At 37.9% G+C, this 26,485-nt stretch overlaps 1 protein-coding gene across 38 annotated transcripts in view; it reads right to left on the minus strand.

The window, feature by feature from the left end:
- LOC145509795 (uncharacterized) overlaps nucleotides 1–26,485 on the minus strand; it is a 1,222,357-nt gene that overhangs the window by 979,947 nt on the left and 215,925 nt on the right. For 14 of the 38 annotated variants that reach the window (XR_014056442.1, XR_014056451.1, XR_014056449.1 and 11 more), the window contains one exon: nucleotides 9,182–9,584. The gene's annotated coding sequence lies outside the window, so the exon portion shown is untranslated. Of the gene's footprint in view, nucleotides 1–7,465; nucleotides 9,585–23,594; nucleotides 23,733–26,485 lie in introns of those variants that run through there. The other 24 variants (XR_014056444.1, XR_014056448.1, XR_014056437.1 and 21 more) reach the window with 6 other exon arrangements.

The following is a 26,485-nucleotide window of genomic DNA, read 5'->3' on the forward strand; positions in this document are numbered from 1 at the left end:
CCAGTCCCCGTTGCTTCAGACAAAATGTTTCTATTACAGGTAGCATTTAAAAACTTGTTAAATGAAAGACTCACTGATTAAATTAATCTAGACCATAAAGGACCTATAGATGTAGGAAGGTAGCGTGGTAGGATTGTCCAGAGGTTGGGACAAGGCTCAGTGAAGTTTCACAGCCGTAGCCCTTTTCCACATGCCTAGCTTCAACTAAGCAGTTTCCTATGCTCAGCTGGCCTCATTTCAAGGGACAAAATCAAAGATCATTATCTTCCACTCTCATCTTCCTCCTGGGGCATTACTTACCCCAAACTCACTTTCAATTACTTGTTCATTAGCTTGAGCCATTTAGAGGCATTTTAAGATTTTTCTTAGTCATCTTATGTTAAGTCAAAATATGTCAAAATGTATGATACAGGGCATATCTGGATCCAGCCTTTGGTAAAACACTGGTTATTTTTAACCTTTTATATTACTTATTAAGAGGTAAAGATCTGGTTTTGCTCATTAGCCATCTTTGCAAAAAAAAATGCTCCATCTAGTTAGCACTGATTTTTTATGAGAAATAATTCTTTCAACATTTCTTAACTGGGAATGTTTTCAGAAATTCCAGACCACAGCATCATATAAAAACTGGTTTGTAAAACTCTGCCTTTCCAAGGTTTGCACTAAGAAAAAGAAAAATGCAGCAACAAAGGCTTTGATAAAGATTCAATAACTAAATTAATTAAAATCTTTTACCGCATTATAAAGTTTATCTTTCCAAAATAAACGAGGATCTATCATATACCTAGTAAGTATTCAAAACTGAGATTTAAAACACCCCCAAAATCGACAGCTCAGAAACACCTGTGAAGATCCTAGATAAGCATCTCTTCCACCCATTATCTATTTCCTCACTGCTCACAAAGTTTTTCTTTAATAATTACTATGGGCTGGGCTTGGGAGACACAAGTAAATCTTCCCCAAAACATTCGGATGTTGACTCCAAAGTCTATATATGTGAGCCCAACCTCTGCCTTAATGTCTGTCAAGAAGACACAAAAAGGCAAGCTGGAAAGAGGGCACAGTCATTCACAACCGTAACTGTGACAGACTTCTCATACTCCACATTTTTAAATGTTAGTAACATTTAATGTTTAATATGATCCCTTTCCCTCTTCATATATATTTGATTTGATTTTTACTTTGGGTATCGCAAGCATAGAGCTTTCATTTATCTTTAAGCAATCCTTAGGAAATGGGTCCGTGTCACTATTTTGCGAGATAGATCGATGGTTGGAAATAGAGATATATAATTGGTAGTTTCTGCCTATAAGAAACACCTACCTAAGGTATGAAATTGAACCATGGGTGTATTCAAAACATAAATATTAACAATACAGATGCCACTAAAAAATTGTTCTTCTCAAAGTATTAAAGTTTCCATATTACCCAACTCTCCCAGCAATGGCAGGTGGATAAAAGAATCTGAAATCAAAGTACCAATATTTTGATAATGATTTCCATAAAAAGTTCTGGGTAAAAAACTCATAGGAGGAGCCTGCTTCATTTTTTGTTTTGTCTGTAATTGTACTAAGCACTCTACAACAGTTCCAGTATTGTCACCTTTTCCCCCAGTAATTGAAGGGCCAAGCATACACTGGAGCCTGCAAGACATGGGTCCCACACAAGTCGGCTATTTCAGAGGCACTGGGCTCTAGCCTTTTTGTCTGGTTCAAACTGTCTGCTCTTATACTCTGTTCTTCTCACAGACATTTTGGGGGAATCAATTTAACCCTAACATTTTATTATTTGTCATTAACCACAGGTCACCTTTAAAATCTGTCTACATTATCTTTAATAAGCCATGTCTACCACATTTTTTGATGCTGAATTACAGATGATGTATAAGCAATAACTCAGTATGTTAACATCTGCTAACATCATCCAAACGTGGGTTATATTTAGCTGTGATCTAATTGGTCTGAATATAATGTGATGATATATATTCATAAGAATGCAAGGAATGGTAACTACATTTTCAGTAAAGTTTAATAAGTATTTTACAGTTTATCTAGTGTACAATAAACAGGTGTGGGGTTTTTTGCTCCAAATAGCTAATAAAGTTTTATTCAATAGGTTTTTTAAAAAAGATAGCCCAAAACATAATTCCTCTTTCATAATAAACAGATGAGCATGCCTTTAATGTATGCAGTATTTCATTGACTGTACTTGTGTGAATGAAATTTACACCTACAAAGTGTGTGTTGATGTAAAGGGCTCTTGCTCTTTTGGTTCTAATAGTTTCTGCCCTTAAAGCAGCACCTCCAGTGAACAGGGCCATAGCTTCTGGACCTGCAGCCCACTAGAGAGTCTTCACGGTATTTTCTGAGCTTCCAACTTATGTGAAATCAAGAGTGTTGATGAACCTATTTGCAGACAGGAATAGACACTCAGGTATAGAGAACAGACTTATGGACACAGCAGGGTAAGGAATGGGTGGGATGAATTAAGAGAGTAACATTGAAATATATACATTACTATATGTGAAATAGGTAGCTAACGGGAAGTTGCTCTATAACACAGGGAGCTTCCTGTGATACAGCAAGTTGCTGCAGAACACCTGGTGCTCTGTAACATCCTAGACGGGCGGGCTGGGGTGGGAGGTGGCAGGGAGGTTCAAGAGGGAGGGGACATATGTATACCTATGGCTGATTCACGCTGATGCATGGCAGAAATGAACACAACGTTGTCAAGTAATTATCCTCCAATTGAAATTAAATATTTTTTTAAAAAGTATCTTAGATCAGTCAAATTGTAATTGAAATCTCCAGGATATGGACATATTTATGAGTGAAGTTTGAAAGATTCAGAAAGACTCTTGAGAACAAGAGTGGGGATGGCAAATCCATGTATATCAAACCCTGCTATCCCTCTCTTTCCTTCTAACTAGAGCCAGCACTCCAAGCCCTTCTTAGAATAACTATAGGAAGTCTCTGCCTACTGATCAAATGCGACACTCAAGAAAACACCTATTAGCTACTCTGCCCAACTGCATTTAATGACACAGTCATTTCACACAGTACTGGTGGGCCAGAGGAGAAAAGGTTAATAAAAAGTAAGCAGTGTTTTTTTTTTTAATTAATAAAAAAGTAAGCAGTGTTGCATCCTCCTACTTTGGGGGACATACATTTTTGGAAACTGGAACTTTAAAGTCCTAGAGAAGTCCTACAGTAAAGAAGTTGGATGGCATCACCGACTCAGTGGACATGAGTCTGAGTAGACTCTGGGAGTTGGTGGTGGACAGGGGGCCTGGCATGCTGCAGTCCATGGGGTCACAGGGAGTTGGATGCAACTGAGGGACTGAACTGACTGACTGACTGACTATAACAGTTGTATTACCTGACTGTATACATAATTACCTATGTGAAAGTAAAAATTAAAAAAAAAAAAAAAAGAAGAAGAAGCCTGTTTCCTTTGCTTAACCCAGCATTTCTCACACTTTCAAACCAACAGAAGGCCCTTTGGAACGTACATTGCAAAACCTCTTTTAGCATCCCCTTTTCCTATATGGGTGAGGCCAGTATGCCCCATAGCCTCCTGAGTGAGGTGGTTAGAGAAAGAAACCACCATGGTAGCTTCTGTGCCTCCAACATTCACTGAGAAGTTCCCCAGGATGCTCGAAGTCTCCAGAGATTTTTTCATCTAAAAAGGAGTTTTCAGAAGCCCCAGGACAGTCAGCAAGTGCTGCATAGCAATAGTGATACAGCTTCTGGCCTCTTGGCTTCTTGCCCTGGTGAGTATAGCAAACCTCATTGTGTGGACTCCCTCAATACATGCTGTATTTCCTATTTACTCTGAATCTTCTGTGACTATGGTTGTTTTTGAATTGTTGGTCAAATACCATAAAATTATTTTCTAATACACCAAAGCCTTAAATCATCAAATTTAAACTGGATAAATTGCAGGTTGAATTAGTGGAAATTAAAGAACAATTAAAACAAAATTTTCTGCCTGACAAAGATCTCAGAGGTCTAAACTCCTCATTTTACAGGTGAGAGAAAGGAAACCCAAGAAAATGAAATAAATGTCAAAAGAAATTGATTTGATTGTTTGTAAGAACCAAGAATAATACAAACTAGATGGTGACAAATCATTAGCACACAGAATGGGTTTTTTTTGTATATTGAATATTAGACTAAAGGAGATTTGGTGTTGAGAAAAACCTTAAAAACTGATTTGTTGTCAAGCAATCATAGAACTCTCCTTCAAATATATTTATTCTAATTATTTTGATAACCTTTTTATCTCTTTAGCCTCTCTCTCTATATATATATATATATGGGTATGTATAATCCTGGTATACATATACCTACAAAAGTAAGCTTTTTAGTGTCTAGCCCCTCAATTGCTTTTCATGTAAGAAATCCTGAGACTCTCCCATTGAGTACATGTTTGATCCAGGTTATGGATTTGCTTCATGATGATAGAGTTACAGATAGATAGATAGATCATACATACATACATATATACAGGTAAATAGATAGATATACATATATAGATAGAAAGATATGTCAGGTAAATAGATAAAATTTATCAATTGTAAATAGTAATAATCAAGAGATAATTTAAGCCTTTCTTAAATTATAAACATCACATTGGTTCCTAGCTTTATAATTTGCAAGTGGTTATAAAAATCCCCAGTATTGCTTATGAAAATATTAAGACAAATATGCTGTGAACTCATTGCAATAATTATACAGAAGCTAAAACAGCAAGTTGCAAAGCAGAACCTCATCTACACATGCATTACACACTGCATTCAAACCTATGGTTGTTCTGTGTTGAAGAGTGAAAAAGCATCAGAAGGTCGGGTTTTCAAGGATCAAACTTTCCATTGTTCTTTGAATCAGAGATTGTATGTGAGTAGAGAGCTTTGCATAAGAATTAGTCCTCTACCATGTATCAAGTCAGCTATTTTCAGCTCAGCCTAGCAATCTTTGATTTCTTGGTTTGTAACTATGGCAATAAGATTAAATGGCATTCAGTAAAATTCATTTTACAAATGAGCTTGGGAGGGTGTCCATGACTGTGATGAAGGAGCAATGCAAAAATACTAGGAAACGAGAGAAATTAAATTGGGTTTTGTAATATTCTTCAAAATAATCCCCCAAATCATCTAGTGCCATATGGCAATTTGTGAGTAATGTATGGTGACATGAAATAAAAATGATCAGATAACTGCTTGATAGATTCCTTGGCTCGGCTTAAGCCACTACACCTCTCCACTTGCCCCTCGACCATCATATGATATCCTTTGTCTGTGGACGCCTATGTGTCTGTGGGTTTGCCAGAGTCTTTGATCTGGGACTTTTTATACTAAATAACAGTCAAATCAATTTCAAACACCTTCATTACAGTACACAGCTCATTATGTTCTAGAAAAATGTTTAGCTCCAAGCCCCAGGCCACGTTATAATGAGGACAGGAATGCACACTAGTCCACACGCTCTATGAGTGTCTCTGTATTTCCAGGCAATACACAATCACCACTGGCCTAAGTGAAAAAGAGGCACTCATTTGCAGCCTTTAAAGATGGTTTCCTAAAGTTTAAAATCATTTGCCATAAAACATAGCTTTAATCTTGCAATGCTGTTAATGCTTTTCTTTTGGTAACGTTTTTAAAAAGTGCATAGGTAGACATGAAAAACAAAAACCTGGATAAACATGTTTTCAAATCCTTAATGAGTGACATATAAAATTTTATACGTGTACATTTTATAGATATATATACACATATATAAGTATTTATATGTATATAAAATATACAAAGTAATTCTCTTAAATCTATCTAAAGGAGATTTTACATATATATGTGTGTGTGTGTGTGTGTGTATATATATATATATATATATATATATATGCTGCTGCGTCGCTTCAGTCATGTCCGACTCTGTGTCACCCCATAGACGGAAGCCCACCAGGCTCCGCTGTCCCTGGGATTCTCCAGGCAAGAACATATATAGGCATAGACAGCCTTGTATATACAAGCAACTTTTTTGTAAAGGACTGATTTAAGGGATTTACTATATTTGAAAAAAATATCTGAGGGTAGATTCCCATCTTATCCATTCTTGGTTTATAAAGAAACTCAAGTGCCTTGTTAAGCAAATACTTTTATTTATGTTTACCCTTCTTATTTTGGGAAGGCAGGAAAATGAACATAAACCTTCATGACCTCATTTCTGTTCTCTAATCTTTGTGTTTCTTCAATGCCTCAATGGCCATCCATGAAATTTTTGACATTACACTTGAAATAAATGTGACACAATGGTGGCTGTCAGCATTTTTTCACTCTGATTTAATTATAAAGTCTCACTAAAAGCCAGTAATAGGGAAATTACTTCACTGGACACACAAGACATTATCAAAATGACTTGTGTTCTTCTGTTGTTGGAAATATAAGCTAGTGTGGTAGAAGTTCTTTTTGCTGTCACAATCGATTATCATAAATTAATTGTATATAACTCTGGATGGGAATAAATGCATACTGGCATATAAATAACCATAACTTGTTTTCTTGCCAGCAAGCCATAGTCAGCTTGGTATCTTAGAAGATACTTGTGTAACAGAGGAATGGCAATGCTTTTTTAATAAAAGGACTGTTACAAAGATAAAACAGATTTTTATGCAGCACAAGCAAGTGATAATAGTTTCCATGTTAACCTTGAAACTCTATTCAAGAACAGGATTCAGCAGTATTTTTAGTTAGCCATGAATATCTTAGAAGGATAGCTGGGAAGAAAACAGTCTTTATGTAAAAGAAGTGTTTGAACCATTGGTTATAATGTAGTTGACAGCCAAGGCCTGGCACAGGGGCCAGATTCCTCAAAGCAGGATATTATCTGCATAATCCAGGGTCAGCAAATGGAGATGAAACAAGCCAAAGGGAAACCTGAAATCAAGCCCTGTCCTTCAACACATGTCTTTAGGAGACTTGGTTTCAAGTTGCAGGAGTGATAGTATCTAGAGAAAGCTCACTGCTCATTAAGAATGCTGCTCCAAGTTGGTCCTGAAGGTTAGCTGGGCCCGTAACCTATTAGCAAATGTTGAAACTAAAGACAAAATGCCAACTAATGTCTGAAATAGGGAACTATCCTTCACATTAAGAACAATGAAGAAATAAATCTAAATGCATGGAAGACAATTTTTTTTGTCTTAAAAACAGGTTTATCTTATTAGCCTTATATACTATGTTTCTAAGATAAGGGTTTGGCATATGGAACAACATTTGAGTCAGTAAAATTCATTCCATACCTAATACTTTGAGGTCAAGTTTAAACAAAAGATACATACATTTCAATTCCAAAGACTACATGTTAGTCTGTCTATAAGAGTTGTTTGATAACTTGGCCTAAACGTTCCTACAGATGAAAAACTGAATTGCTTGGAGTCACTATGAGATAAATGATACACCTTGAAATCCAAATGTGAACTTGCTTTTATTAACAAAATAGGCATTAATGACCTGTAATCAAGGTACAAATTATTAACTAGAAAAACACTAAAGAATGTGAATTTTAAAAAGGAACATTAGTAGTCTGGAACGTTTAAACATATGAAGCTAAATACACAGATTCTTCTGTAATTATTGAATATTATTATAAATCAAAGAAGAAATTTGTATTCCTACTTCATAGGTGGTAGCACCTCCTCATTAGAAAATAGTATGTTTATAGTTTGTGAAAAGAAAGGAGACTTCCTAAATAGGTGTCAACATGAACTACCTGCTACATTTCTGATCTTTCAGAGAGCTTTAGGACCCCATAAACAAGAGAAAAATGCAAAAAGACAGGTGTATGTTGGCCTCACACATCGCTGATGGAGATGTAAAATGGACCAGTCATTTTGGAAAACAGTTTGGAACCTCCTCAAAACATTAAAAATTAAGTTAACCATATGACCCAGCAATTTCACTCTTAGGTAAATACCAAACAGAAATGAAAATAGATGTCAACACAAAAACATGTACACGTATATTCATAGCTGTGTTATTCATAATAGCCTCAGAGTGGGAACAATCCAAATGTCAATCAACTGATAAATGGCTAAACAAAATGTGTTTCATCCACACAGCGGAACAGTATTCGGTGATTTAAAAAGTAATGAAATTCTGCTGCAACGTGGACAGACCTTGAGAGCATCATGCTAAGTGAAAGAAACTAGTCACCAAAAAAACATACATTGCATGTTCATGTATGAAAGATTCCACAGATTCTATGGAGACAGGAAGTAGATTAGTTGTTGCTTAGGGCTGGTGGGGGAAGGAGAGAACAGGGTGTGACAACAATGGGTACTTCCTTTTGAAGTCATAAAAACAATCTAAAATTATAGTGATGGTTGTACAAATTCATAAACTAAAACCCACCAAATTATATACTTTAGGTAAATTTAATGGTATGTAAACTACATCTAGTAAAACTGTTTTTTTTTTAAAGACATTTTTTACCCAGGTCAAAAAGAATGCTTACTATAGCAAGGAAGCTGCTGTAGAAAAGCAGTAAGAGGTTTCAAGCAAAAACCTGATTTTAATTACCAGTGATTCATCCCCCCTACCCTACTCCTCAAGTGTTCCCTATGTTAGCAATACAGCTCAGTAGCCTATATATTCTCTCTCATTGCTTAAAAAAAAAATAATTAGACGACATTGTACAGACAAAAACTCCAGGTTGATCTGGGATACGCTATATCAGTAACCTGTGCAAATGCCAGCCGATCTTCTTTTAATTATTGAATGCACTGTGTTCCCAGAGCCCAACTTCAACAGGAGGGAGTGTCTGCTAGTAACAGGAGCCTGTGTGGATAAGGTTTTCTCTCCCTTCTGTCTGGCACAGAGAGAACAATGTACAAACCGAGCCATTCCTTAGCTGACAATAGAGCAGATCAGAAAGAGCTGATGCTTATCTGTGACTGAGAAGGCTCCATCATAGTATTTTTTTAAAAACCTAAGTAATTTTAAACCCCTTTCATTTTTTTTTAATAAATAAGAAAGGAAACTCTGCCATTAAATAGAGGAGCAACATTCTTGGTACTCCTGAATATCAGAAGGGGAGAATCTTCACCCATTCTTGAAAAAAGATAGGTGTTATAGGCTCCCCATGGCAATATTTCAGGGAAAGAAGGTCTTTGTTGTAGTTCCTTGTGGTTTTTTTTTTTTTTTTTTTTTTTCTCCCATGGGACAAACCTCATACATTCCATTCATAGAAAAGGTTTCCCAGGAAACTTCCATTCAGAGTTAGAAAATGGACAGAGAGATGCAAAGTGAGAGCAAGGGAGAATGTTAATGAAGACAGTGAATTTTTCCACCCTGTTGTGAGATTTCTGTATGGACAATGACCAGGAATATCACCTAACAGCCTTCAGAAGAGAGCTTCTGTGGTATTCCACTGTCTGCGCCCCTTGACTAGAATGGCTTGAACACTCTGTCTTAACATTTGGGCCATAAAACGTCTCTTCTTACCTGTCAACACGGAGATTCAAGTCTGTCTCTTCTCTGTTTGTCTCAGTCATTGAACCTGATTCTCTCCTTCCAACATTCATGGCCTAACCTATAAAGAAAGGAATTCCAGCATGTTTCTCCTGTACTCATGTTGCCTACAGCCTCTTCTTGAAGTATCTTTATGCATGACTTCAAGAATTAAGGTAAGATATCAAAGGTCCAGTTCTTCAAAACCCTTAAGTGAATTTAAAAAAAAAACACAAAATAGAGATCATATACTTAGATACCACAAATATTTTACTCGCTGTGAAAAAAGTCTGATTTTAATTGACATTTCAGTTGACTCTTTTTCCCTAGAGGGAAAAAAAATTTTTTTCCATGATGTCTAAAAAAAAAATCTAGAGAACATTTTTATTGGTATTTCCTAAAAAGACAATTACGAATGATAGTGGCCATCCCTTACACTGATAGTTGTTTGAAGTCCAGAAAATAGAGTGGTTTCATAGGTGAGGAAGGAAATGAGCCTAGAGAAAGGAGAATGCTCATCAAAGACATAAAAGAAGCAATAAGAAAAGCCACAACCATAACCACATCCCTGACCTTTCATCCAGAACCAATTTCCCTCTCTCCATGAATGACCATCACACCTAATTCTGGCCCAAATGCAGCCTCGAGTGCTTTCCTCCTGGTAGGAGGAGGGGCGATATAGGGGGAGGGGATTAAGGGGTACAAACTATTAGGTATAAAACAAGCTACCAGGATATATCGTACAACACAGGGAACACAGCCAATATTCTATAATAACTTTAAATGAGGTATAATCTTCAAGACTTGTGAATCACTATATTGTACATCTGTAACTTATAATGTTGCACATCAACTATACTTCAATTAAAAAATTAGTTTTTAAAAAAAGATTAGCCCTGCATTAGACAAAAACTACAACAGTTTAGTCAATAGGAAATAAGATTTCCTACTTGGAAAGTTGTCAAGAATAAGTGTTGGAATTAAGAAAGAATAAAAAGAGAACATCTGCAAGGGACTAGAAGGTCACTCATGAAGAGGAATCATAGAGCTGGCCCTCTGTCCATGGTCAAACTTGAGTTTCTAAGGCGTAACGAGCTAAAATGCCAATTCTTCCAGAGAGCCTCAGAATTCAGCAGCCAGAAGTAATGTCCCCTCCATGTATGTCACATGTCTTTTGCTATTGGACATACTGCTTACCAATCAGGAGGAAAGCTGCTCGTTTCAAGCACTGGTTCTGGAGCCAGATGATTTGAGCTCCATCTCTAATCTGGAGCATGTGACTTAACCCTGCTGCATTTCCATAAAAGGAGACAGAGTTCACTAGAGTTGCTGTGAAGATTAAATTAACTGATACTTCCAAAGAACTTGACAAATAGTACATAATCAATGTTCGCATTAGTGTTATCACTATTAATCTAAAATTCCCATTTTACAGAAAACAGAGGCATAGATAAAAGAAATACTTTGCACTGAGGCAAAAGCATGTAAATAATAATAGTACTCAACTCACAAGATTGTTGTGATGATTAAATATATGTGACATATTCCTTATAAAATGTAAGTTATTTGTGTACATATGTTCATATACCATTTGGTCAGCATATCCTTGAAGGCAAGAACGGTATCTCCTTGATCTTTCCCCTCTTCCATAGCCTGGAAGAAGCCTTCCACAGATATAGTGCTAAATTGGCATTAACCAAATTAATTCTACATACAGTCACTTCAAAGGATGACAGGCATCATATCTAGAAGTTATAAATTACCTAGTTTATTAAATTTATTGAATCTATGCTTTCACAGATTCAACCAAGAAGGATTTTTTCATTGCATTATCAACAAAACAACACTGACCATTGATATGGCAGGTGACCAGCCTGCCCTCCAGTGTAGGGAGCCTTGGCATCATCTGGAGCACCCTGGTTGCTAAGAATACATTTTTTTTCCTATCAACTGAGTCTAAGTGTCTAACTCTCAAGCATTCATCCAAGTGGAGTATGAACTTCTTTTTCCAGAAGTTCATCTCTAGCAAGACTAGGGGGCCAAAGGTGGGGTCCAGGAAAATCGCCTTAGCAATAAACACTACTCTGAATTATAGTCCTCTGATACTTGCAACTCATTGATTTCCTCCAAAATTCATGGCTTACTTCCTTTATTGGCCCCTAGCCAACACATTTTACTTGTTCAGGAAAATTCTCAGTTGAAAGATTTCCAGTGGGCCTTGCTAGGAAAAGGAGTTATACAGGTCCACTAGATTTATCAGGATGTCCCCAACGCAAAATTGCTCGGAAGAGGCGATGCTGATGCTGTCTATCAGGGAGGAGGTAAAGACAGAAAGGCTTGGGAAACTTAACAAGTCTCCTGTTCAAGATGACTCCTGGTATTAGAGTTGAAAGCCCTGGTCAGAGAGCTGTGGGTGAGCTGGCATGGCTCATTCCCTTAAGCTGGTATTGTTCATTCCCTTGTTCATACCTGGTCTGTGGAAATTCATCTCAGAACTCCTTTGAAAACAATAATTTTGTCCAGGAGGAAAATCAAACCCAGGATACCTACCCTAGGTATTTCAGAAGTTCCAGATTTAATGTTCAATATTGGCTCAGATGGTAAAGAATCTGTCTGCAATGCAGGAGATCCAGGTTCAATCCCTGGGTTGGGAAGACCCCCTGGAGAAGGGAACAGCAACCCACTCCAGTATTCTTGCCTAGAGAATTCCATGAAGAGAGGAGCCTGGCGGGCTACAGTCCATGGGGTTGCAAAGAGCTGGACAAAACTGAGCGACTAACCCTTCATAGATGAGACTAAAATGTTAGATTTTTATCCCACCTTTCCTTCTTTGTTGTCAGTACTGCTCTAGCATCTGGATGCAGTGGTCTTTCACATTTTAAACACTGGTTCCAGCGCCTTAGAAAGACAAGTCAACCCGCATGTGGTTATTTATGAACAAACTGAAAATAGAACTTCAAGTCACTAGAAGAAGGAAGGAATCTATTAATTCCCTTTTCTGACCAAAAAAGAAAAAGGAAAAAATCATTCCCTGAGTTTCACACTCCAGTCCCTCTTAGAAATTATTCTAGGAACACAATACAAAATTATTGACATCCAAGGACACTCTGGCTAAACAAGGAAGAAAAGTAGGTGAGCAATGAACCTTATTAGCATGTGTCCTCTCAGGCTGATGACTGTCATTAGGCTGCTAGAGGATGACATCATTTTCTCTAAGAGGCAGTCAGCTCGAAAATGTCAACTATCTCGGTGAATTAATTCCTGCAGCTGCTTTATGTTGCCTTCTGCTCCTTGCTAAAAGAAATGGACATATTTCATTTCTGGGATCTGTCAGACATGTTGCTGTTTTAAATATTACATCTGAAGCCCAATCCAATCTGAACATACTGTGTTTTGAGAAGCCTGGTGAAAAAATCATTGACTTCAAGAAAGTAAAAGGCCAGAGACTAAAGGTCCGTATAGTCAAAGCTTTGGTTTTTCCAGGAGTCATGTATGGATGTGAGAGTTGGACCATAAAGAAGGCTGAGTGCCAAAGAATTGATGCTTCTGAGCTGTGGTGCTGGAGAAGACTCTTAAGAGTCCCTGGGACAGCAAGGAGATCCTACCAGTCAATCCTAAAAGAAATCAGTCCTGAATATTCATTGGAAAGATTGATGCTGAAGCTGAAACTCCAATACTTTGGCCACCTGATGCAAAGAGCTGACTCATTGGAAAAGAGCCTGATGCTGGGAAAGATTGAAGGCAGGAGGAGAAGGGGATGACAGAGGATGAGATGGTTGGATGGCATCACTGACTCAATGGACATGAGTTCGAGCAAACTCTGAGAGTAGTGAAGGACAGGGAAGCCTGATGTGCTGCAGTCCATGGGTCACTAAGAGTCAGACACGACTTAGCGACTGCACAACAACAAAAGGCCAAGGTGTAAAACTCTGCAATCTTATTTGAAAAGTAATCCCTTTTGGGAGTTCAAATTGCTTTCATTTTAAAATGTCATTTTTTCAAAAACTTTGCCAGTATGAAGTTAGTAGGAGCACTTATACTGTCCTGATTCAGTTATAAAATAGTCATATGGGGAGGGAAGGGTAGGAGTGAGGAAAAAAAAAGAGATGTGCTATGAGAGCACAGATAATACAACTGTAAAACACAAACCATCCAAAAGTTCTTGCCTCTGAATGTAGCTCTTTCTCACTTCACCAGCCATATAAGGAAAAGAAATAATGTCATTTATTAATATTTCCAATAAACATTACTGAATGCCTGTATTTTTTCAGAGACTGTTCTGGGCACTGATTTTTTAAGATACATCCCACCTTTAACAGAGCTCCAAGTGCAATGAGGGAGAGAGACATGTCAAGGGACACATCAAAAAATAATTTGGAACTCCCATAAAAGAAAAAGATTCCACAGAAATTTATGACAGTGGGTTATAAAGGAAGTTTTTTTTGTTTGTTTTTTTTTTTTTTTTGGCCACAATGCACAGCTTATGGGAAAATCCCTGATCAGGGATCTAACCCAGGCCCTTGTCAGTGAGAGTTCAGAGTCCTAACCACTGGACTACCAGGGAATTTCCTAAAGGAGGATTATTAAAGGAAGTTTACAGACACATCCACACAGTCTTCTAGGTAGATGTAAGTGAGAGGACATGGAAAAGAAAGGCAGAAAACTATCCTTAATAAATAACTACATAGATATCAACAATAATCTTCACAGGTGAATAAACCACCTGGCTGTGATGTCAGAAGTAAAAAGAACCTTGCAATACCCCCAAATATCTTTCCTCTCCTCCACACAATGTTCGAAATACTTTGATCTGAAAGCAAATACTTTAAATCCACTGATGGCAATAAACATTAAGTATAGTGAAATTATATTCTATTGTCTTTCTGATAGTAAATTTGCAAAGAGCTGACTAGGAAAGCTTAATTTCTAAAGTAATAGGAAACAAAGAAAACTAAGAGCTAGGAAAAAATGATGTGCTTCCTTCCGTGGTTTTCTTTTAAATTGTTTCAACTGATATACAGTGAAATGCACAGATCTTAGATGTTACAGTTCGATATTTCATGAATGCAAACCCTTCTCAAGCATCCCACACAGTTTCCCCCATTCCCTTTTAGTCAGTTTCTACTGCCCTCCTGGCCAAAGGCAATCACTGTTCCCATTTTTTTCACCATAGATTAGTATCACCTATGTTCTTAAATTTTATATAAATAGAAATATTCTCTATACACTCATTTCTTGTTATGGAACACAAGGTATTCACTGTTATGAAAGCCAGTAATTACTTCCTTTTTGTTGCTGAGTAGTATTCCATGGTATGACTACACTACAGTCTGTTTATCTAGGATCTATTGTTGATGGACATTTGGATTGTTTGTAGGTTTTAGCTATTTGAATAGAGCTCTTATGAACATTCTTATACAAGTCTTTCATGAATACATGTGTTCATTTCTATTGGATAAATAACTAGGAATGAGTTGCTGGGCTCTAAGGTCAGTGTGAGCTTCAACATTTTTGTGGGTATTTACCATGAAAGTTGGGGCATTTGAACTCAACCTTGAAGGATGAGATAGAAAAGGCCACCTAGGCTCTAGGATAAGGATGAACAAAAGCAGAGGTAGAAGGGAAGCGTCTGTGGAATTTGGAAAGGTGAACAGTCAGATATGAATCATAAGGGGCATGGAGGGTGTTCTTTCTGGCAAACAGCTCCTGGGATGTTTCCAACGTCTGTGTTATTGTCAGCAGAGTCTAGAGTCTGAAATAATTACTGGAACTTCTGAAAGTGTTATGAAGCTTCTCAGAAAATGTCATTGTTTCTGGGAAGCCTCAGAACATAACAACAACAACACAACCTTACCTCCTGTTCAACTGTCTGCTTCCAGGAGAGCTCATTTGGTAGAACAGGTATCCAGGTTGGTGTTGTCCCCCTCCCATCATTTCCACTGCTTCTTGAGCATAGGATCTGGACTAGAACAGGTCTTCCCCTGGTGGGACTCAGTCTCAACCACTTTGAGGGCACCAGCCAGTTCTCTGGCTCCCTTTGCACACTCAGGTCTATACTTAAGAGCTGTGGGATCTCCAAGGTTGCAGGTAACATGGGTCAGCGTGGCTGGAAATGTACATCCTTCAAATAGTATCAGTTAAGTCTATTTTGTCAAAGCCGCCTTTAAGTTTCTTAACTTCTTTCAGTGGGTTGATTTTTATATATTACTTTTGGCCATTAAAAGAGAAGTGAAAATTTCTTGAACGATTCTATCTACTCTCTGATTTGTTTTCTCGATCCCAACAAATGGCTCATAAATTAGGACTGATAGTTGGCATTCTAGGTCTACCTTATTTTCCTTGATTTTACTAACTATTCTTCAAGAAAATAAACTTCCAACCCACAAATTCCCTGAAAAGAGCTCTAAATCTCAAGAAAGATATGTAATATTTGTAAAATTAAATACAACATTGTAACAACAATCACACACACCCAAACATACACACTGGAGTAGGAAATGGTAACCCATTCCAGTATTCTTGCCTGGAAAATTTCATGGACAGAGGAGCCTGGTGGGCTACAGTCCATGGGGTCACAAAGAGTCAGACACGACTGATCGACTAAGCATGCAAACATACACACATATACTACAAGTCTCTGAAAGAGTAGATGGTCAACACCGGTGTGGGGTACTATGAGTTTGGCACTACACCTACCTCTTCCTTTCAAAGAAATCTTACATGTCCATAGGACTCTATTATTCATACAATTAGTCATACAAGAATCAGACAGCCTGGGCTAGGTTACATTGCAGTTACAGCGAAAAAGAAATGTCAGAGACAAATAAAAGCAGAAGCTTATTTCTCAGTCCCCTATTCACCTGCAGTAGAAAGGAAAAGATATTAGGAGCCTGGGAACAAATGTTTCAACTACAAGACACAGGCCTTGGGTCAAGATTTTAACCTCAGAATGAAATGACTTAATCTCTAAAATAAGAAGGTTAAGCCAGATGATTTCTGAGATCCCTTCCAACACCGAAATTCTGTAACAAACAAAGAAAAATCACCAAATTACAAGAACATTCATCAAATAGGCACATACTTACTGGACTGAACCACAGTTTGGTTGCTCCAATTATTTTGGTCATCTCCATGATCAATAATGTTCCCAGTGGCCCAATCAATTACGCCACGAGCTGTGTGGAGCATTAAAGCAACTAAGGCACCCTGAGGGACTGGGCATGGTCCCTACAGCTCCATGCTCAGCTGGGGCTAAAGGGAAAAATGCCCCAGCGTCCCTTTGACTAGGGTTCTTTTTTCTCATCCTGTGGTCTTGGTCCTCTTTTATTTTTCAAATGGAAAAGAGTAACAAGGTCACATGAGTGAAAGAAAACAACTGAGAAATGGAGTCAACATTCAGTGTTGTCGTCTTGAAGAACTCCTACCTGGCAGACACTGGTTGAGGAAAAAACAAGCTCTGAGTAAGTCTTTGCTTCTGGCAGTCTACTATATAGGTCAGCAAAGGAAGAAATAATTATGCTCTCAAGCCACAAAAAAGCATGGAGTGATACATATTTTCATACCTAAAAGATCCTGTCTGAAAAAACTACACACTGTATAATTCCAACTATATGACATGCTGGGGAAGGCAAAACTACAGAGACAGTAAAAAAAAATCAGTGGTTGCCAAGGCCCTGGGAGGAGAGAAGGAGGGATGAATAAGGGGAGCAGAAAGGAATTTTTAGGACAGTGAAACTATTCTGTATGATATTATAAAGGTGAATACATGACATTAGGCACATGTCAAAATCTGGAGAGTTTGTTAACACAGAGAGTGAGCCCTAATATAAACTGTAAACTTTAGTTAATGGTGATGTATCAGTATTCGTTCATCAATTGTAAGAAGAAAACCACAACAGGCAAATAACAACTACATGGGGAGGGAAGAGGTGAGTCGGAGCTTTGTACTTTCTGCTCAGTTTTTCTACAAAAAAAAAAAAAAAGTAGGTTTTCTAAAACTATTTTAAAAAATTACAAATGACTCTAAGCCACATAAGCAATATTTTCAAAATTAAGGAAAAAAACCCAGAACCTCCAAATGCTGAAGATCTGACTATCTACTGGAGGAAAGAAGGGGTTAGGATGGGGCAAGTAGAGAAGAAGAGCAGGGACTGATGCTGCAGACTGTTTCAAGACCTACCCTAGTGATAGAAGGTCACCTCAAAATTCGGCAGACCTAGGCTTCGGTCCTGACTCTGCCTGACTCTGCCCTGCTCTCCTACCCTGGACAAGTCTCAGAAGCTCTCTCCCAGAGTTAGTGTCTTCCTTTTTAAAATGTTACTTCTTAAGGGCTCTTGCAAGAATCCACTCAGATATTGCATGTATATATTGTAACAAAGAGTGGCCCTTTGTAGGATATCAATAAAGACATATTATTGCTAGTCATTTTAGTTAAATTACTTAAATATTTTAAACCTGTTGATGTGTAAGAATCAAGGCCACTAAGTACAGGAAACACTATGCAAGCTGTTTCACTCTGATGCCCAGCCACTGTCTAGGTGAGACCTCCAATTATTGTACAGATAGAATGTGTTTTATAATCAGACTGGTCCTTTTCTGACTTGAATTTCTTTATCAGTTCACTTGCAGGTTTTACTTTTGTCGAGAGGGTCATGCTTTTCAATAATTGCCAAATGCTACCAGTTTATGAACGGCTCTCTGGGAACAAGTTAGGCCCTTTGGCAAATGACATCAATCAACTCTTTCAGGCCACATGGGTATTCACTAATAAATATTCCCACAGTGCATTAAAGAGTATCTTTGTAGTTTAGGTCAGTTACTATCACATTTTGTACTTATTCCCACAGGGTAAATGCTTTGTACATTTGGAGAATATAACATTATTTTATGAGGATAATCAGTGCCAAAGTAGAAAGGTCCCTTTTTCTATGAATGCATACCCAAGTTCCTTCAAATACTCTGTTACTTATTTTATTAAAATAAAATAAATCTAAAATAATCATCTCTGTTCACAGTAAAAATTGCCAATTGTGTCATTTTTAACTACTCAGCATGCTTTCTTCCTAATCTTTCCAACACCATGAAATGTTTCAGTACTTTCAAAAAATAGTTTTCATTTATAAAATCACATGTGCTTTTTCTATTGGGATCAGCTCAGTCACTGTGTTGAAAACAACTAATTAACATCCTGTGTCACTGATTATAAATAGCACCCAATACTAATCATTAACATCTACTCTCAAATTTGCAATCTTGTTTCCTCTTTCACGACATGAAAGATTTCACTGGAAGTGCATGAGCCTTATTGTAGACTTGGTCATTTATCACCAAGAACTGTGGCTTCTTTAATCAACCAGCCTTAACAGGCATTGGGTTTGTCACAGAAAGTAGGTATAGACTTTCATCCCCTTGACTTACCATTATCTAATTAGGCAGGAAAAAGCAAACAGATTCTTTGAAGAATAAAATCCTAGGTGCAAATACTTTAAATAACATTTCTCTATCTCATAGATCATGGGATTCCCTGGCAGCTCAGTGGTAAAGAAGGCACCTGTCAATGCAGGAGATATGGGTTCAATCCCTGGGTTGGGAAGATCCCCTGGAGAAGGAAACAGTAACCCACTCCAGTATTCTTGCCTGAGAAATCCCATGGACAGAGGAGCCTGGTGGGCTACAGTCCATGGGGTTGGAAAAGAGTCAGACATGACTGAACAACTAAACAACAACATCTTGTAGATCATATTCTCTTTAAATGATTCTGATTGATACAAAAATATCAAGCAAAACATTTTTTAAAATAAGGGTAAAATTCATTCAAATCTACTGAAAATCACCTCATCTATTGGGAGATCATTCTTGATGATTAATCATCCATTGCCTTAAGAATGAAAAATCCAAAAAGTTTTCAGAATCAAAATTGAGGGATAAATCTAAGCCTTCAGTTAAAGCTACTCTTGGCATGTGTGCATGCTTAGTCGCTCAGTCGTGTCCGACACTTTGCAACCCCAAGGACAGTAGCCCGCCAGACTCCTCTGTCTATGGAATTTTCCAGGCAAGAATGCTGGAGTGGGTAGCCATTTCCTACTCTGAGGAGAGCTACTCTTGGCACAGACAGACAAATGTGCTTGTGCATTGTCCTATTGTTTATTTTTCAAATGTTAGAGCACACCATCCAGGATGATTGAATTAGTATAGCTGCCTTTCCTGGACAAATGCTATATGTTTTGGGTTTTTTTTTTTTTTTTGCCACTTAGATGCATAATGATGAGCAGTCCAGGAAGCTACCAGAATAGAGGAATCCAGTCAGTGCCTTGTTAGGTAGTCTAGGCAGGAAAGGATTCGGATCCTACAGGTTCCATTTTTTTAAAAAAGAAGTATGTACAAGAAGGTAAAAAGATTCAGAGAAGTAAATAAAAAGGTCCCATGAGCTCAGGTGGGGAAATAAAGTGCAAAGTCATAGTAGATCATCAAAAACACAGGAAGGAAAAAAAAAAATCGAGTCATAATGCGCTGAGCTAGCAAGCAGGGTTATTTTATCCACGGACAGATTTTTGCAGTTTCTTACCATTTTGCCATGAAAGTCAGGCAATTGGTGCTTAATATACACCAAGACCTAGGGAACAGCAGTGAACAAGACAAAGTCCCTCTTCTCCTGGAGTTTATACTTTAGCCATAAGGTACAGACAATAAGCCAGGAAATAAACAATACAATTTTAGAAAATAAGACATGTTGTAAAGAAAATAAAATCAGGAATGGAATAATGGGAGGTAACTAGAATTGGGGGAGTGAAATGTCAAGCAATGTTTGAAACAGAAATCTCAACAAACTGCCCAGGGTTCCTTCCCAAAGGAGCATCAGAATGGCAAGGCCAGAGCTTCCCAGTACCAATATGGAGACAATTGTAGGTGATTTATGGGTTTAAACAGTTGTGTATATCTTCTGTGCTATCTTTTCATGGCAAAGTATACTACTTCTCTATTTTAAGATAGTGATGACAACTCTTTAATAAAGTCATTTAACAACAACAACAACAACAAAAAACAGGGACTTACAACTATTAAGTAAATAATGGTGCAGATAATATACAGATGGGAAAATCATGAAAATAGCACAAAAATAGCTAAATTAGTCAACTGAGTGTATCATACCACTTGTAATTAATATCATCAAATTGGAACCTACATACAATGTTAGTACTCCATTTGGAACACCCTTCTCTTTTCTTAAGATCAAGAGAAGGAAAAAGAAGGGCTTCCCTGGTGGTCCAGTGGCAAAGAATCCACCTGCCAATTCAAAGGACACGGGTTCCATCCCTGGTCTAGGAAGATCCCACACACAATGGGGCAGCTGAGTCTGTGTGCCACAACTACTGAGCACTCTGGAGCCGGCGAGCTGCAACCTCTGAGCCCCTGTGCTGCAACTAGTGAAGCCTGTGCATCTAGAGACCATGCTCTGCAACAAGAGAAGCCAGCACAGTGAGAAGCCCAAGCAAGGCAACTAGAGAGTAGACGACGTCCACTTTAAAGTTACCTTTTCTGTGTTTCAAAAACATATGGAAATGCAACTGCTGCTGCTGCTGCTGCTGCTGCTGAGTCGCTTCAGTCGTGTCCAACTCTGTGCGACCCCATAGACGGCAGCCCACCAGGCTCCTCCGTCCCTGGGATTCTCCAGGCAAGAATACTGGAGTGGGGTGCCATTTCCTTCTCCAATGCATGAAAGGAAATGCAACTACTCCATTAGAAAACGTGACTGACATAGAACTTTACAGGGAAAATGCTTTGTGTGGGGGACTGACGACACTGAACATGGCAGGACTGCAGTCTCACAACTGCATTAGCCAATACAGTGATAATATACCGAAGGCAATCAGAGAGTAGTTAAGAGAAGAGCAAACACTTTTTCATGGACTCTGGGGGAAAAATGAAAAATTGACATTTGTTGTTGTTGTTTAGTCACTGAGTTGAGCCCAGCTTTTGTGACCCATGGACTATATAGCCTGTCTGACTCTTCTGTCCATGGAATTTCCCAGGTAAGAATATTGGAGTGGGTTGCCATTTCCTTCTCCAAAACTCATTGTACTATATTTAAAAACTGCATGATTCACCTTGCTTTATATCCCTGGATATGTTCCAGTGTCTCCTAGTTTATAGTTTATGGGAACTTGAATAGAATGTGTATCCTACTGTTGTGTGAAAACTGTATAAATCTTAATTATGTTGAATTGGTTCATAGCTTTTAAGGTCTACTATATGCTTCTACTTTTCTTTATATTCATTGAATTAATTCAAATTGAGAGTTTGATATTGAAACTCCAACTGAAAACCTTAATTTATCTACTTAGAAAAATAATTGTAAAATAGAGTGGACCTATATGTAACCTTGTTTTAAAATTCCCAAGTCTCCTGTAAATGTGTTATCCTACTTTCATAATTTAAAAAATAAAAAAGGAAGAGAAAAAATATAAATAAATAAAAATTACATGATTCAACTAGGATCTTACTTCCCTCCTAAGCTGTCCATTCACACCTTCGCTTCCACAGCTGGGCCTCAGACAATCATGGTCTCTGATTTATTCAACTAAAGTGTAAGTTCTTCAAGGGCAGTAGCCATGTCTTACATTATTTTATATTTATTTTATGTCCCGACACAGTCTATTCCCTAGATTATAGGTTAAATAAATATGTACTAAATAAACAAATTGATTAATTAACATGAATTTATATTTGTGAACTCTCATTCATGATAAATAGAAGGGATTTTTACACAGTTGGAACAATATCCCTAATGACAAATCAGTGTCACTTCTGGAAAAGCACTACCATAAGTTATATGAGTGTGTTAGATGCTGTTAAAAAAAAAAAAACCACGAATATGCTGATCAAAATCTTTAGATAGGAGAAGGCTTACAACAGTGGGATGGAAGGTGAGCAGTAGAATTAAATCAGAAGTGAGTCTTTATAAAGAATTTTACCTACCAGATAGAATAGCGTAACCTGAGGTCAGGCAGTAGGATAGTTTCAGAACACTCTGTATTCAAAGGTCAATATGCTAACATGCAATGTCCTGTAAAGACAAGTCTAACAGCAGACAGTAGATCCCCAACCACCAAGATGAGACTCAAGTCATGGAAACCCAACCCTGAGAGAAGGGTGATGGAAAGAAGCCAGGTAACATTCAAAGGGAAAATAGTACTACTACATTTTCCACTGGCAATAAGCATAACTACAAGCCTTTAGTGAGTGCCATAGAATGTACCCACATCTTTCCAAGGCTTTTATATGTATTATTTAATTTAAAGTTCATAATAACCTTCTGAGACAAGTGCTGCTATTATACTGATTTGACAACTGAGAAATCACAAAAGCATGGAAAACCTTGCCTAAGGTTAAACAGCTAATAAGTAGAAGAAACAGGATTTGAACCCAGGACCTATGGTCCAGCATCACTATGTTAACTAGTACCTGTCATAGGCATTTATAGAGACAGAAACACAAGCACAGAAATTCAGTTAACAGAACTTGATACAAGGTAAAGTCTTGGGCACAAGGCAGAAAATCCATGTGTCAGAGCCAAAGCATATGTCCAATGATAGATTATCATCAAAGATAACTTAGTGGTGCATCCTAGCATGCTAAGCTAGATTTCCAAAAGTTTCTTCTGACTTAGGTTAGAAACTGCTCCTGAGACTCAGACAAAGCTAATTAGGTACAGACAAGGGTACCGCTGCAGTGACCTGAGAACCATGCAGGTCTTAAATGATAAAGGTCATAAAATGCTTTATTCCAGAAGTGTCCAAGGTCTACCAATAAGTGCAACAAGAGACAGAGACAGAATACAAACTTAAAACATTCAGCTGTCATCATGATTGAAAGTAAACCATAAGTTTTCTCATCAAAGTCAAGAAGAAGATAAAAATACATACAATCATTATCCTTAATTAGTATCATTTTCAAGTCTTAGCCAAAGCAATTAGACAAGAAAACAAAATAACAAACAAACAGAAATGATGCATGTAAGAAAGGAGGGAGGGAAATTTATCAAGTTAACAAACAATACTATTATATACTAGACTTGAGTGAAAACTCAAGTCACCTGAAATTCCTAGTCTCAACATCTCATTTGTGTCTCTGATCCTATGTTCACAGCATCCAAGGTGGTTCCTCATTGATCTATAATAAAGTAACTGTGTGTCCTGTGATAACTAGAAGTAATCCTTTGTCTCCATCCAGCCTAAATAAAAAGAGTATGTTTTATAGTCAGTCTCTAATCTAATTAAAATGGGAACAAATCTGAAAAGGAAATCTGTCATTTGAGTAACTCACTCAACCAAACAATGCTTGCTAAAAGCAATTCATTCTTTGTCATACTACGCAAAAGAATTTTCCCGTTTCATTACTTACACTTAATTCTGCAATTAATACCTAAATGTGGAAAAAGGAGAAGCTTTATTAGTCACATTTCTAGTTAAATATTATCATATTACTATGTTTCATTCTAGTAATAGTTCTAAAATTAGGTTGCTTAATAACAATAATGAATGTGTCTTTCTTCTAAATACAGTTTCGCAATCTTAGACTGATAGCAGGCTAATTTAAGAGCTGAAGTACATTGTAAATTTGGAAGCTATCCCCAAGCAATCATACAGAACAAATCTAATCTTTCTTCCTCAGGATAGGATATTCCTTCCTCTTGACCCAGACCTTCCTTTGCCAGGATGCTGATTTGCATGGATAGCAGCCAATTTCACTGCCCTGAACTGGCCTGCAGAGGCCTGTGGGTGGAAGTGAACTGCCCTCTTTCTTCAGAGCATCCTGTACGTCAAACTATTGTACTCCACAGTGTTTGTGTGTGTGTATGTATATCTGTGTTTGAGGTGGGACTTGGTGTATTGCCTGAGTTGAGAGAAAGCTTCTTTTATCCAACAACCTGAGGTTACCAGCTGGAATAGCAGACAGAAGCAAAACATTGAACTTACGTCAGATCAAGGGAAGGAAAAAAAAATGTTGGCACCCAGCTAGTTAAAAGAGAGGGGAAAACAAACACCTTTTCATGGACTCTGGAAAGAAAAGCACATTTAAAACTCACTAAATGATTGAAATGGAAGAGTAACTGTGAATTATTTTCAAAGAAATCGCATTTCTGTTTTTTATGAGATACGTATCAAGGAATATATGTTTGCAAACGGAAATATATTTCAATCCTCCCAGGTGTGAAAGGAATTCATAAGGCTGGTTTTGTGCATCTTCACAAGAAAAACTGCTGTCAACATGAGAATCTTAATCCAAAACTCCCTGCTGAACTTGGTACAGAATCACTGCTCCATGAGAGTTGGCATCCTGCCTGATGCTGGGAGAGAGAAGGGCTGAGCCTAGGAGAGGTCAGGGCTGTTTCAGATCAAATTCTGTCTTATTTCTATTATATTCTTCAACTTGGAAGATGAGCCTCCGCCTCTGTGGGAAACTTCACAGAGATTTCAGAGAACTAGAGCTTAAGTTTTTACACTTAACCCAGATGCAAGAGGCAACAGAATCATCATCAAACTTGGAGTCTGGGAATGTGAATTCAAGGCCAGGAGCTCCCATTTAGTGGCCCTGTGCCTTTGGACAAATTATGCAATCTTCCCTCCTCTACTGCATATGCTGAGGCACCTGAGAAAGTGGAAATTATTTAGGTAGAGAATTAACAAGATGGTGAGAAGAACATTTCAGTTAGAAGGGACAACAAGTGCAAAAAGCCTGGTGAGGTTTAGTTACATGAACTAAAAGAATATCTGTGTGATTGGGATGCAGAGTGTGGGGAGCATGGTGTGAACTGAGGCCGGGGAGACAGCCAGATCATCCCGGCTTAGGAGGTCATGTTAAGGATTCTGGTCTTTACCTGAGGAGCAGAGGAAAGTCATTCAAGGGCTGTAAGTCTGTGGTAGTATAATCGGATTTGCATTCTGAAAAGATCCTTTGGCTGCTGTGTAGAGGAGGCATTCAAGAAGGTCAAGAGTGTATTGCTAGAGACCAGCTAAGATGGCAGCTCAGAGCAAGGCTGTAATGACAGACCTGGCCCTGCACAATGCAGAGGACCTCGGCAAGATTTTGGATGGGTTGAGTCCTCGGCACATTTGAGATCCAAATTGAGACGTCAAATAGGCAACTGGATAATAAAAGCCTAAAGCTGAGTGGAAAGGTCAGGACTGACAATAAAATTCTGAGCTAGAGCTTACAAATGAACTGTGAGACCTGGCCAGGAATGAGGTTATCTAATGAGACAATGGAGGGGAAAAATAAACAATCTCAGAATCCTTGTTTCTTCAGCAGTAAAATAGGAATTGCAGCAGCTGTTGCACAGAAATTTTGTATCTGAGTTGTAGTAGACAACCAATAAAAATTCAGATTAAATTATTAGGAGGATGATATTAAGAAAATTAAAGTTAGCCAATTACCATGCAATTTACAGTAGGATCCCATTTTTTTCTATTTTTCAAAAGGTATCTTAAGTCATGGAAAAATAGACAGAGGCTTTACTTTCCATTTACTAATGATCATTGTCAGGTAATCAGATTAGAGTGAGTGATTTACATCTCTTCTTTGTGTTCTTCAATAATTTCTAAATTGCCTGCAATGAGCATGCATTTTTTTCCCTACAGCGAGAAAATAAAACATTTTGCTCTTGCAATTATATGAAAGTACTTTTCCAAGGGTGGAGCCAAAAATGATGAAATGAGCTGAAACAACAGACTTGGGACTGGCACACTCCACTCGGCCGAGTGGCTTTGTTCGAGACCAGTTTGTGTTTCCAGGTCTACTCCATAGAGATGGAGAGGTGAGCTGTTGGGAATGGCACCAAATGACTGTCTGAATCTAAGCTGACCCAACTGGGTTTCCATGGCACACGTGGCCTGAGAACCATTGGCCTTGCCAAATCCTTTGTTTATAATTCACAAAGAATCACCACAGCCCAGAGGTCCTCAGAGTCCCGGAAAAATCCATGCC

This window comes from Giraffa tippelskirchi, chromosome 6, assembly GCF_054371585.1.
Source record: "Giraffa tippelskirchi isolate mGirTip1 chromosome 6, T2T-mGirTip1v1.2.pri, whole genome shotgun sequence".
Taxonomy (NCBI): domain Eukaryota; kingdom Metazoa; phylum Chordata; class Mammalia; order Artiodactyla; family Giraffidae; genus Giraffa; species Giraffa tippelskirchi.